The sequence below is a fragment of the Theobroma cacao genome, chromosome 10 (genome assembly GCF_053813885.1).
Source record: "Theobroma cacao isolate CCN51 chromosome 10, ASM5381388v1, whole genome shotgun sequence".
Taxonomy (NCBI): Eukaryota; Viridiplantae; Streptophyta; class Magnoliopsida; order Malvales; family Malvaceae; genus Theobroma; species Theobroma cacao.
In genome coordinates, this window is record NC_142648.1 from 7899731 (window position 1) to 7911621 (window position 11891).

Below are 11891 nucleotides of genomic sequence, written 5' to 3' on the forward strand. Positions count from 1 at the left end.
TAATTTTCCACCACCAGGATATTTTTTCCAGCACATGGTCTTCCTTTGTCTTCATCTTTGACCCTTGACTAAACATGTGGTGGAGATAAAATGTTTAAATTTTTAAAATTTTAAAAACGGGCCAATGACATGATGCCATGTGTCATGCCTTTATTAATTTATTATTTTCCTTTTTAAAAGGCACAAAATCAGCCCATCTTCCACCCCATGGCCGGCCAAACCAGCAAGAAGAGAGAGAAAACAAAAACAAAACCCTAGAGAGAGAAAATCAAAGAAAAAGTGTGAATTTTCAAGGAAATTAAGTGAAAAAGGTGAGTTTTTTCTATTAAGCTTGAGTTTTCTTATTCCCAAGCATTTCTCTTTATTTTCCATGATTAAATTACATGTTTTCATGATGAATTAAATTCTGGAAAAATGGGTTAGGAGAGAGAAAGTTGTTGGATTTATTTGATTTTAATTTATGTTAGTGTTTTTAGTTAGTTTAGCATATTTAGAAACAAAACAACAAGAAAAGAATTTATTTTCTCCCCCAACCATTAATGGCTGAATTTACCATGTAGTGAGTGAGGATGAGTTTGATTTTATTCTAGGAGAATTGGTTAAGGAATGATGAATTATGAGCCTAGAAAAATAATGGGAATTTTCGGAGCAAAAATATGAATTTTTACCCACTAGGGGTATTTTCGTAATTTGCTGTTGGGACTGATAATTTACACCACACTGAGGGACATTAAGTTAATTTGGGTGCAATTGAGGTATAGAAACTGAAAAGAATTAAATTGGAGTTTAAACGGACCCGTTAAGAATTTAATCGGGTGATAAGACGAATTAGGCCAATACCGGGTTTAGATAGTTACCAGTGCATTTTGCATTCCATATCATGCATTGGTATTCTAAATTAATTTAATTTTGATTTAGTACCAACTTGGTGAAACTCTCGATTTTGTATTGTGTCAAGGTGGTGAGTCCTCCGATAAAGGCAAGGAAATTGCATCCGAGGACCAGTAGACAGAGTGCTTCGAAAGTCTGCATTCTAGACATAGTGAGTAAACTTACTGTCATTTTAATTATCTAGGGTGGTTTTTAGATGCTTTCATGAATTCTATGAAAAAAGGAATTTAAAAAGATAAATTTTCATATTTTATGAATAAATGAGTTTCAATGAAATTAAATTATAAATTGTTTTGAAATTAATAGTGATTTTGAAAAATAGAGTACACGGAGACTGTTAATTGTGGCAATTTGATTGTTTAAATTAACTGGCTTATGATAAATCGAGCATGATTGGCTAGTTGGCAATTGTATTGAAATGCGAATTGTTTGGTTGCCTTGAAAAACTGCGAATTACAAAATTGCCATATCATGTTATTGAGTTTTATTATATGGTGGATTATATATTAATTAATCACTGCAGTAGGGGGTTTCTGTGGACCAGCCTTTTAGAGGGGCACGGTAAACCCCATTATATTCTTACCTCGAACGGAGAGGCGCGTAGGGTATCTCCTGAGGTAAAGTTTAGGGTTCACTTCACGCTAAACCACCACGTGAGGGGGAACTCAGCCAACGCCAAGGAACGGCTATGTTTTCAAAACAAAAACATGATTTATGTGAAATGTGAATTTTAATAGCCTTGGCGGTCTCGGTAGGATGCCTCGACCAAGGTGTCCCCGAGAATGGATTTATGGCACAAGCCTAGATTTTTATGAGATTCATAAGCCTCTTTACGTGTTTTGAACAAAATGTGTTCTAATGCTATAACCCAGTTTATGATGATTTACTTTATTGTCTCCATGTACTCAACTCTAGATGTTTATGATGAGGTTTGTTTACTCATTGGGATTTTATAATCTCACCACCTTCATTTCCACCCATTTCAGGTTCAGTATAGACTGTAGATAGCTGATCTCATCGAGGACTACAGTGGGATCTGCATTTTCCAAACCGTAGGTTCACAGTCCTCTTTACTTTTGTTTATTCGGGGGCACTCTTGTTATTGTAAATTAAATTAAATATTTTGGCTTACTGCATTTAAGTATGTATAAATTTATTTAGCTTTTACGTTATAAAAATTATTCACGTATAACTCTATAAATATTGTTTTATAAGAAAATAGAATATTTTACTTAATATTTCTTTTATTCTCTTATTATATTCAAATAACCATAATTTCGTCTTAAATGAAGATTTTAGACTTTTAAACTCATTTTGAATATGAATTATGTGTTTTGTACTTGTATATTACGTTTTAGCCAGTTTCGAAATTTTTGAGAAAAATGACCAAAATACCCCTGTGAGACGAAAAATTAATATTTTATTTGTTTAAAGTTGGAAATAGCTTAAAATCTTTTAGAACACGATATTTGACAATGGTTGCTCACAAGGGAACAAAGAAACTGATAGTAAAGCCTTGCGGGGTTTCGGGTTGACATTTCGGGCAATAAATGTCTACCGGAACACCGCGGCGGTTGTCACGGGCTCGAGGGGAATACCGGGTCGTGACAGATGCAATGATCAAGTTAAGATAAATCTTTGAGGCATCAATAGGATTATAAAGCATACACGCCTAATATATTATAATTCAATGGAGATGACATTGTGATGCAATGATATATAGTACAAGGAAACTCAAACATATGGTTGGAAATGATATGAATGATATGAAGATATACGCAAGTATAATAAGAACGTTGACATGCACTATAAGAATTATTATATTGAAACTAGGATTGGGATATAGATGAATAAAGGGGGAATGTAGTCCAAGGTATGTGAACACATGGATCTCTATACATAACGAGAGATGTTAACATTTGAAAATACATGTACACATGTATATATGAAATTGATAATTTCACTAACTAAGGTTAAGAATTGTTCTCAGTAATTGGGAGATTTTGAAATAATGCTAGAGGAGCTCAGTGAGCTAAAGTGTTAACGGACATGCAATGAACGATTAAAGTTATGAGTGACTTTGAAGGTAAATGAAATACCCCATACATTGATATGGTGATAAATAAAGTTGATCGAATGCAAATTGAGGTCAATTAAAATGTTTAAAAGTGATAAGAGACGAAAGGAATAGTTTAGGATAAAATATTTCGCAAGTGAAAAAAATAACAATAAAATAATAATAATTTTATCGAAGGAGAATTTGTGAGATAAAAGGCGATTTGGAAGTCAAGTGAGGCATAATAAGGTATTTTCGGTACCAAGGAGACAAGATAAAATTTTTAGAATAAAATAATATTTTATAAATAAAATAATATTAAAATATTAATATTTAGCTTGATGTCGAAGTCAATCAAGAAGAAGGATCATATGGTTGATCCAAGTGGGGGAGAAGATGACAAGCCCGACTCTATAAAAATATTTATCATGATATACATGTGATGGATAGCATGTTTGCATGCTAGGAGAGTCTTGAAAAATTTACAAAAGTCGGTATTGTACCTAGAGGTACAATAAAATTGATTTAAGCATCGAACTAGATCAAATAGAAAATTTACAATGAAATTAAGAATTTTAAAGTCCCAGAATTGTGTAATATGGTGATTCGGAGTTCGAAGATCAATTTGGAGTCAAATTGAAATTTTCGCTATCTAGAGGCAAAATGGTCATTTACCACCTGGGGACAAAATGAGAATTTTTAGAAAAGATTTTTGTTCCCATTTGACTTATTGGAGTAAGATTTGAAGTTTAGAAGTGAAAAATTTTAACTTTAGTATAATTTGGAGTAAAAGGGTAAAATGGTAATTTTGCCATCCAAAATCGAAAATTTAATTTTTGAAAGGATTTTGATCAAATTTAATTATTTGGAATGTGAAATGAGTATGAGGAGTGAAAATTATGCATTATGGCAAATTTTCAATTTTTGGGGCAAAAATGTAATTTTTGAAAAGTTCGAGAGCAAAAGTGTAATTTTGAAGAATTTACTCTACCAAAACTTTGGAAAAATCTGAAAATTTCACTTAAGACTTGGATAAGTCAAAGGGAATGCATGGTGGAAAAAGTAGGACAAGTGGATGGCTAGAAAAAAAATGAATTAATAAAATATTCAAAATATGAATAAAATAATATTATTTCATTAAACAATAAAAAGGCATAAAAAAATCAGCCCACCCATTCTTCTTCTTCAACATTCGGCCAAGCAAGAAACAAGAGAGAGAAAGGAGAAAATAAAACCCTAGCCAAGAAATTTAAAGGGAAAATAGGTGGAAATTCAAAAATCAAGTGAAAAAAGGTAACATTTCTTAAATTTGTCTTGTGCTTTACCTTTCCCATGCATTTCCCATCATTTTTCATGGTTGAATCATGTGATTTGAGGATGATTTCAATTCTGGTCATATGGGTTTAGAGAGAGAAAGTTGTTAGATAAATTTGATTTTGAGCTATGTTAGTGTTTAGTGTTAGTTTAGCATGTTTATGAGCAAAACAACAAGAAAAATATTTATCTTCTCCATGAATTTCTGTAGGCCGAATCTAGCCAATGGTATGTGAGGATGAGGTTGACTTTATTTTAAGAGAATTGGGTGGAAAAATGATGAATTATGAGGTTGGAAATTAAATGGAAATTTTCTGTGCAATAAATTAAAATTTTTACCCACTAAGGGTAAAAGCGTAATTTATAGTCCAAACTGATAAATTAGACCAAATTCACAGTCATTGAGGTATTGTGGAAATAATTGGATAATTGAAATTGAAATTGATGGAATTGGAGTCGAATTGGGGATTTTAAGACTTTACACAGTGTATAGGCGAGTTAGGTCAGACACCGCAATTAAGCGATTGTCTAAACATTTCAAATCCTATCTAGTGCATACGCATGGATAAGAGCCTGAAATAATTTATGATAAATTGACACAATTTATTGAATTTTGTATCATGGATTATGGATAGGTGGTGAGTCAATTGTTTCGGGTAAGAGACTGCACCCGAGGGCGGAAGATAGGAGTATTTTTACTCCTAATACTGTGAGTAAACTTATTATCGTCTTAATTATCTAGAGTAGTTTTATACAACTGTGTGATTTTATGAAAAATGGGTTTAAATGGTAAATTGCTATGTTTTAAGAGAAATTGTGATTTTATAAAATGATTTTATAAATTTTCTGAAAAATCGAATACTGGTTTTGAAAATAGAATAATTGGCGACTGTCTGCTTGTGTTGCAAATTTATGGTTTTGAATTTAATGGCTTATGACAATAAATGAGCATGAATGGCTAAACTGATTTTGATGTTATAATTATTTATACTGTGTATTCAGCCTTGAGAGGCTAGGTTGCGATAAATTATCATGTCATGCTAGAATGAATTTTATCAAATTGGTAGAGTATATATTAATTATTTACTGCAGAGGGGGTTCCGTGGACCAGCCTATTAGAGGGGCACGGTAAACTCCATTATATTATTACCTCGAACGGAGAGGCGCGTAGGGTATCTCCTGGGGTAAAGCTTAGGGTTCACTTCACGCCAAACAACCACGTGAAGGGGAACTCAGCCAACGCCAAGGAACGACTGTATTTTTCTCAAACTAAAAATATATTTTAAGTGTATACAAAATTTTAACAGCCTTGGCGGACTCAGTTGGATGCCCTGCGCAAGGTATCACCGAGTATGAGTTTTGGCACGAGCCAAAGTTTTAAGAAATTCATAAGCCAAGTTGATTACTCGATTTATATGGATTGATTTTATTTGGTTGAAATGAACTGAAAGGTAATGAAATTACAGTATGATGACTTATTTTAATTGTCTCCATTTACTCGGCTTTAGATACTTTTGATGGTATCTGTTTACTCACTAGGATTATAAAATCTCACCCCTTCTTCCTATACATTTTTCATGCTCAGGACAGTTTGTAGATAGTCGAGTAGGATGAGAACTAAGCTCAGAACTGCATTATAGAAAGTAAGAGTTCACAGTCTTACATCCTCTTGGTCAATTGGAGCCCACATGTCATTGCAGATCAAAAATTATATTTTGGTTATCTGTATATTTATTCATACAATTTTTACTTTACTTTCATGTGCGAAAAATTATTTACGAATATTTCTATAAAAATTTATTTTATGAGAAAATAGAATATTTTATTTATTATTTTTGAATAGTACTAGTTGTCAACAATTTGCTTTCAAATGAACGTTTTAGATACTTAATTTTTTTTAAATCATTAAATATATATTTTCTGCTCACCTACTACATTTTTAGCAAGTTTTGAGATTTTTGATGAAAAATTACGAAAATGCCCTTGTGAGCCAAAAAAATAATATTTTATTGTTCTTATTTGAAAATAACTTATGATTTTTTTGAAATGTGAGATTTAATAACTGTTGCTCACCGGGGAAGTGCGAAAGCTGATACGAGAGCCTTGCGAGGTTTCGATCGACATTCGGGGTGAAGAATGTTTGTCGAGGCTTCGCGGCGATTGTCACAGGCTCGATGGGGAGTTCCGGGTCGTGACAGTAAACCTTGGATTGTTTAAGTTCCTAATGGAACTCTATTAAAGGAAGGGTATGGACCAATATAAAATGAATGAATTAAGGTTGAGAAATTTGGTATGGAGCAAATTAATAAAATGATGAATAGGTATACATAAGTAAGTATGATATGTGATCGAAATCGGTATAATTGAGATGAAGTTACGGTTCAAATGTAATAATGGTGATAAAGGCATACTTAGTGTCTCGATATAAGAGATCATGGTTGTAAAAAGTATTACTAATCCGGTTCCAATGGATGATAATTGCCATAAATAAAGCATTTAATTGAACTGAAGGCGAACGAGGTAAATAAATTGAATGTCCTCATAGAAGGAACAAGGAGTAGGATCATACAAGGAGATTGATAACGCAACATCGATGGGAATTCGAGGACGAATTCTATTTAAGTGGGGGAGATTGAAATACCCCATACTTTGATATGGTGATAAATAAAGTTGATCGAATGCAAATTGAGGTCAATTAAAATGTTTAAAAGTGATAAAAGACGAAAGGAGTAGTTTAGGATAAAATATCCCGTAAGTGAGAAAATAACAATAAAATAATAATAATTTTATCGGAGGAGAATTTGTGAGATAAAAGGCGATTCGGAAGTCAAGTGAGGCATAATAAGGTATTTTGGGTATCAAGGAGACAAGATAAAATTTTTAGAATAAAATAATATTTTATTAATGAAACAATATTAAAATATTAATATTTAGCCAGATATCGAAATCAGTCATGAAGAAGGATCATATGGTTGATCCAAGTGGGGAGAAGATGACAAGCCCAACTCTATAAAAATATTTGTCATGACATACATGTGATGGATAGCATGTTTGCATGCTAGGAGAGTCCCGAAAAATTTACAAAAGTCGGTATTGTACCTAGACGTACAACAAAGTTGATTTAAGCCTCCAACTAGATCAAATAGAGAATATACGATGAAATTAAGAATTTTAAAGTCCCAGAATGGTTTAATATGGTGATTCGGAGTTCGAGAATCAATTTGGAGTCAAACCGGAATTTTCGCTATCTAGGGGCAAAATGGTCATTTGCCACTTGGGGACAACATGGGAATTTTTAGAAAAGATTTTTGGCCCCATTTGACTTATTGGAGTATGATATGAGGTTTAGAAGTGAAAAATTTTAATTTCGGTATAATTTGGAGTATAGGGGTAAAATGGTAATTTTACAACCCTAGGGGCAAAACAGTAATTTTCCACCACCAGGACATTTTTCCAGCACATGGTCATCTCTTATCCTCATTTTTACCATTGAATAATTGTGTGGTAGAAATAAAAAGGATTAAAATTTTTAAAGTTTTAAAAAAGGGCCAATGACATGATGCCATGTGTCATACCTTTATTATTTTATTGTTTCTTTATAAAAAGGCATAAAATCAGCCCATTTTCTTCATATGGCCGGCCAAGCAAGGAAGAGAGAGAAAGAGAGGAAGAACAAACCCTAGGTGAGGAATTTCAAGAGAAAGAGTGTAGAAAATTAAGGAAAACAAGTGAAAAAAGGTAGGATTTTTCAACTTAAGCTTGAAATCTATTTTCCTTAAGCATTTCTCCTTATTTTTCATGCTTAAATTACATGTTTTCATGAGGAAATGATGGCTGATCACAATGGGCTAGGAGAGAGAAAGTTGTTAGATTAATTTGATTTTAAGTTATGTTAGTGTTTTAAGTTAGTTTAGCATATTTAGAAACAAAACAACAAGAAAAGAATTTATTTTCCTCCATTTCCATTATTGGCCGAATTTTTTAGGGGAATATTGGCTGATGATCTTGATGTTTATTTGAGGAATTATGATGAATAATGATGAATTATGAGCCTAGATGTCACGACCCGGAACTCCCATCGGGCCCGTGACAACCGCCGCGACGTCTCGATAAGCACTCATTACCCCGAATGCCGATCGAAACCCCGCAAGGCTTAGCATCAACTTCCGCATCTCCCCGGTGAGCGACAGTTATTAAATCTCGCATTTCAAGAAATCATAAGTTGTTTCCAACTCAAAACAATAAAAATATTATTTTCTAGCTCACTGGGGCATTTTCGTCATTTTCTTTTTTTTTGAAATTTCGAAATCCGAAAAAATGTAATATGTAAGTGGAAACACATATTTCATGATTTAAATTAAATTTTGAAGTCTAAAACATTCGTTTAAAGTAAAATTATAGCTATTTGAATATAATAAAAACATTAAATAAAATATTCTATTTTCTTAAAACACAATATTTTCAAAGTCTTCCTAAAATAACTTTTGTAGCATAAGAGTAAAATAAATTTATTCATATAGTAATAAAGATAATTAAAGTATGAAATTTCGTTTACAGTGACACGTGGGCCCCTAATTAACCAAGAAGGTGTAGAGCTACGAACCCTTACTTCCTATGATGCAACTCCGAGATTAATTCTCGTCTTAATCAACTATCAACAAACTGTCCTGAGCCTGAAAAATGGATAGGAAGAGGGGTGAGATTAAATAATCCCAGTGAGTAAACAATTACCATCAAAAGCATCTAAAGCCGAGTAGATGGAGACAATATAAAAACGTTATATCTCATTAATGTTCATAACACAAAATTCGTTTCAATCTATACCAAATAATTTCTTTTCATCAAAATTTCCCCGACTTATGAATTTTTTTAAACTTGGCCCCTGCCAATATCATTCTCGCGGGTACCTTCGTCAAGGTATCCCACTGAGACCGCCAAGGCTGTTCAATGACCCATACCCATAAACATGTTTTCACATCTGACACACAGCCGTTCCTTGGCGTTGGCTGAGTCTCACTCTCACGTGGTGGCCCGAACGTGAGGTGCACTCAAATCATACCTCAGGAGATACTTCACCCAACATCTCCCCCCGGAGGTAAGTATATAATTGAGTTACCGTGCCCCTCTCATAGGCAGTCCACGGAAACCCCCACCACTGCAGTGACCGTTTAATATACCACCAGACCCATAAAAATTCCAGTAGCATAATAGGGCGAATAAAATGTAATCCAGTCTACCGAGACCAATCCAAAATTGTTCATATATTTCATGCCAACCCCAAAAATTTAGCCATCATGCTACCATAGTGTCATAAGCCCCAATTTCAATAACATATAAAATCATAAATTTCAACACAGTCTCCATATACTCAATTTTCCCAAAACAATATTTGATTTCAAAACCAGTATAAATCTCATTTTTTATTAAAAAAACATTTTAATTGGAAAACATAATATTTTATAATTTAAATTCACCATTCAATAAAAGCATCAAACAAGTATAATTACTCTAGATATTTAAGACGATAAATTGTCCACTCACAGTTCTAGGAGTCGATGTACTCCTAATCCCAGTCTTCAAGCACAATTTTGGTACTTTTACCAGTGTAATTTGCTCACCACCTATCCACAATGTACAATACATAATTCACCACATCAATGCTTGACCATTATAAAATCAATTCAGGCTCGATATATATGCATGATATGACATGCAACTTATCCGACTACCGCTTAAATGCGGTGCTAACCTAATTCGGCCTATTACCCGATTAAATTACTAACGCGTCCAATTTAATCTCAAATTAATTTTTTTCAGTTTCTATACCTCAATTGCACCCAAATTGACTTAAAGTCCCTCGGTGTGGTGCAAATTATCAGTCTTGATAGCAAATTACGAAAATACCCCTAATGGGTAAAAATTCATATTTTTGCTCCAAAAATTTCCATTATTTTTCTAGACTCATAATTCATCATTATTCATCATAATTCCTCAAATAAACATCAAGATCATCAGCCAATATTCCCCTAGAAAATTCAGCCAATAATGGTAATGGAGGAAAATAAATTCTTTTCTTGTTGTTTTGTTCCTAAATATGCTAAACTAACACTAAACACTAACATAGCTCAAAATCAAATTTATCTAACAACTTTCTCTCTCTAAACCCATATGACCAGAATTCAAATCATCCTCAAATCACATGATTCAACCATGAAAAATGATGAAAAATGCATGGGAAAGGTAAAGCACAAGACAAATTTAAGAAATGTTACCTTTTTTCACTTGATTTTTGAATTTCCACCTATTTTCCCTTTAAATTTCTTAGCTAGGGTTTTATTTTCTCCTTTCTCTCTCTTGTTTCTTGCTTGGCCGAATGTTGAAGAAGAAGAATGGGTGGGCTGATTTTTTTATGCCTTTTTTATTGTTTAATGAAATAATATTATTTTATTCATATTTTAAATATTTTATTAATTCATTTTTTTTTCTAGCCATCCATTTGTCCTACTTTTTCCACCATGCATTCCCTTTGACTTATCCAAGTCTTAAGTGAAATTTCCAGATTTTTCCAAAGTGTTGGTGAAGTAATTTTTGATATTTACACTTTTGCCCCCGTAAAAATCAAAAATTACATTTTTGCCCCAAAAACTGAAAAATTGTCCATAGACATATTTTTTATCCCTTATACTCATATCATTCCCAAATTTGTCAAATGTGATCTAAATTCTCTCAAAATCTCAAATTTTATCCGCAGATGGAAAAATTACAATTTTACCCTTATATAGTGAAAATTTCAATTTGACTCCGAATTGATCCTCGAACTCCTAATTACCATTTTGAGTCATCCTTGAACTGTGAAACTCTTAATTTCACCTCAAAATTCCTATTTGAACTAGTTCGAGGCTTAATCGACTTAATGATACCATTAGAGGCAATATCGTCTTTTAACGATTTCTCGAACTTCCTAAATATACAAACATTCTATCGAGCATGTGAATGATATTATAATTATTTTACAAAGCAGGGTTTGACACTAGAAAAATAATAGAAATTTTCGGAGCAAAAATATGAATTTTTACCCACTAAGGGTATTTTCATAATTTGCTATCGGGACTGATAAATTGAATCTCATTCACAGTCACTAAGGTAATTTAAGTATAATTGGAGTGTAGAAAGTGAGAAGAATTGATTTGGAGTTAAATTGGAGATAATAGGCCGAATTAGGTCAGCACCGCATTTAAGCGGTAGTCGGATAAGTTGTATATCATATCATGCATATATACCGCGCTTGAATTGATTTTATAATGGTCAAGCATTGATGTGGTGAATTATGTATTGTACATTGTGGATAGGTGGTGAGCAAAGTACACTAGTAAAAGTACAGAGATTGTGCTTGGAGACTGGGATTAGAAGTACATCGACTCTCAGAACTGTAAATGAACTTATTATCGTCTTAATTATCTAGAGTAGTTTTATACAATTGTGTATTTTATGGAAAATGGGTTTAAATGGTAAATTGCTATGTTTTAAGAGAAATTATGATTTTATAAAATGATTTTATAAATTTTCTGGAAAATCGAATACTGGTTTTGAAAATAGAGTAATTGGAGACTGCCCGCTTGTGTTGTAAATT

At 32.8% G+C, this 11891-nt stretch overlaps 2 long non-coding RNA genes across 2 annotated transcripts; one reads left to right on the forward strand and one right to left on the reverse strand.

Moving 5' to 3' along the window:
- Positions 1-208: 208 nt before the first annotated feature.
- Positions 209-2059, forward strand: LOC148760339 (uncharacterized). The gene is made up of 3 exons (XR_016028802.1): positions 209-311; positions 959-1042; positions 1878-2059. It is a non-coding gene; the product is annotated as an uncharacterized LOC148760339 (long non-coding RNA).
- Positions 2060-8339: 6280 nt separating this feature from the next.
- Positions 8340-10818, reverse strand: LOC148760340 (uncharacterized). The gene is made up of 3 exons (XR_016023157.1): positions 10534-10818; positions 9803-9882; positions 8340-8934 (listed from the first exon to the last, which is right to left on the reverse strand). It is a non-coding gene; the product is annotated as an uncharacterized LOC148760340 (long non-coding RNA).
- Positions 10819-11891: the final 1073 nt, after the last annotated feature.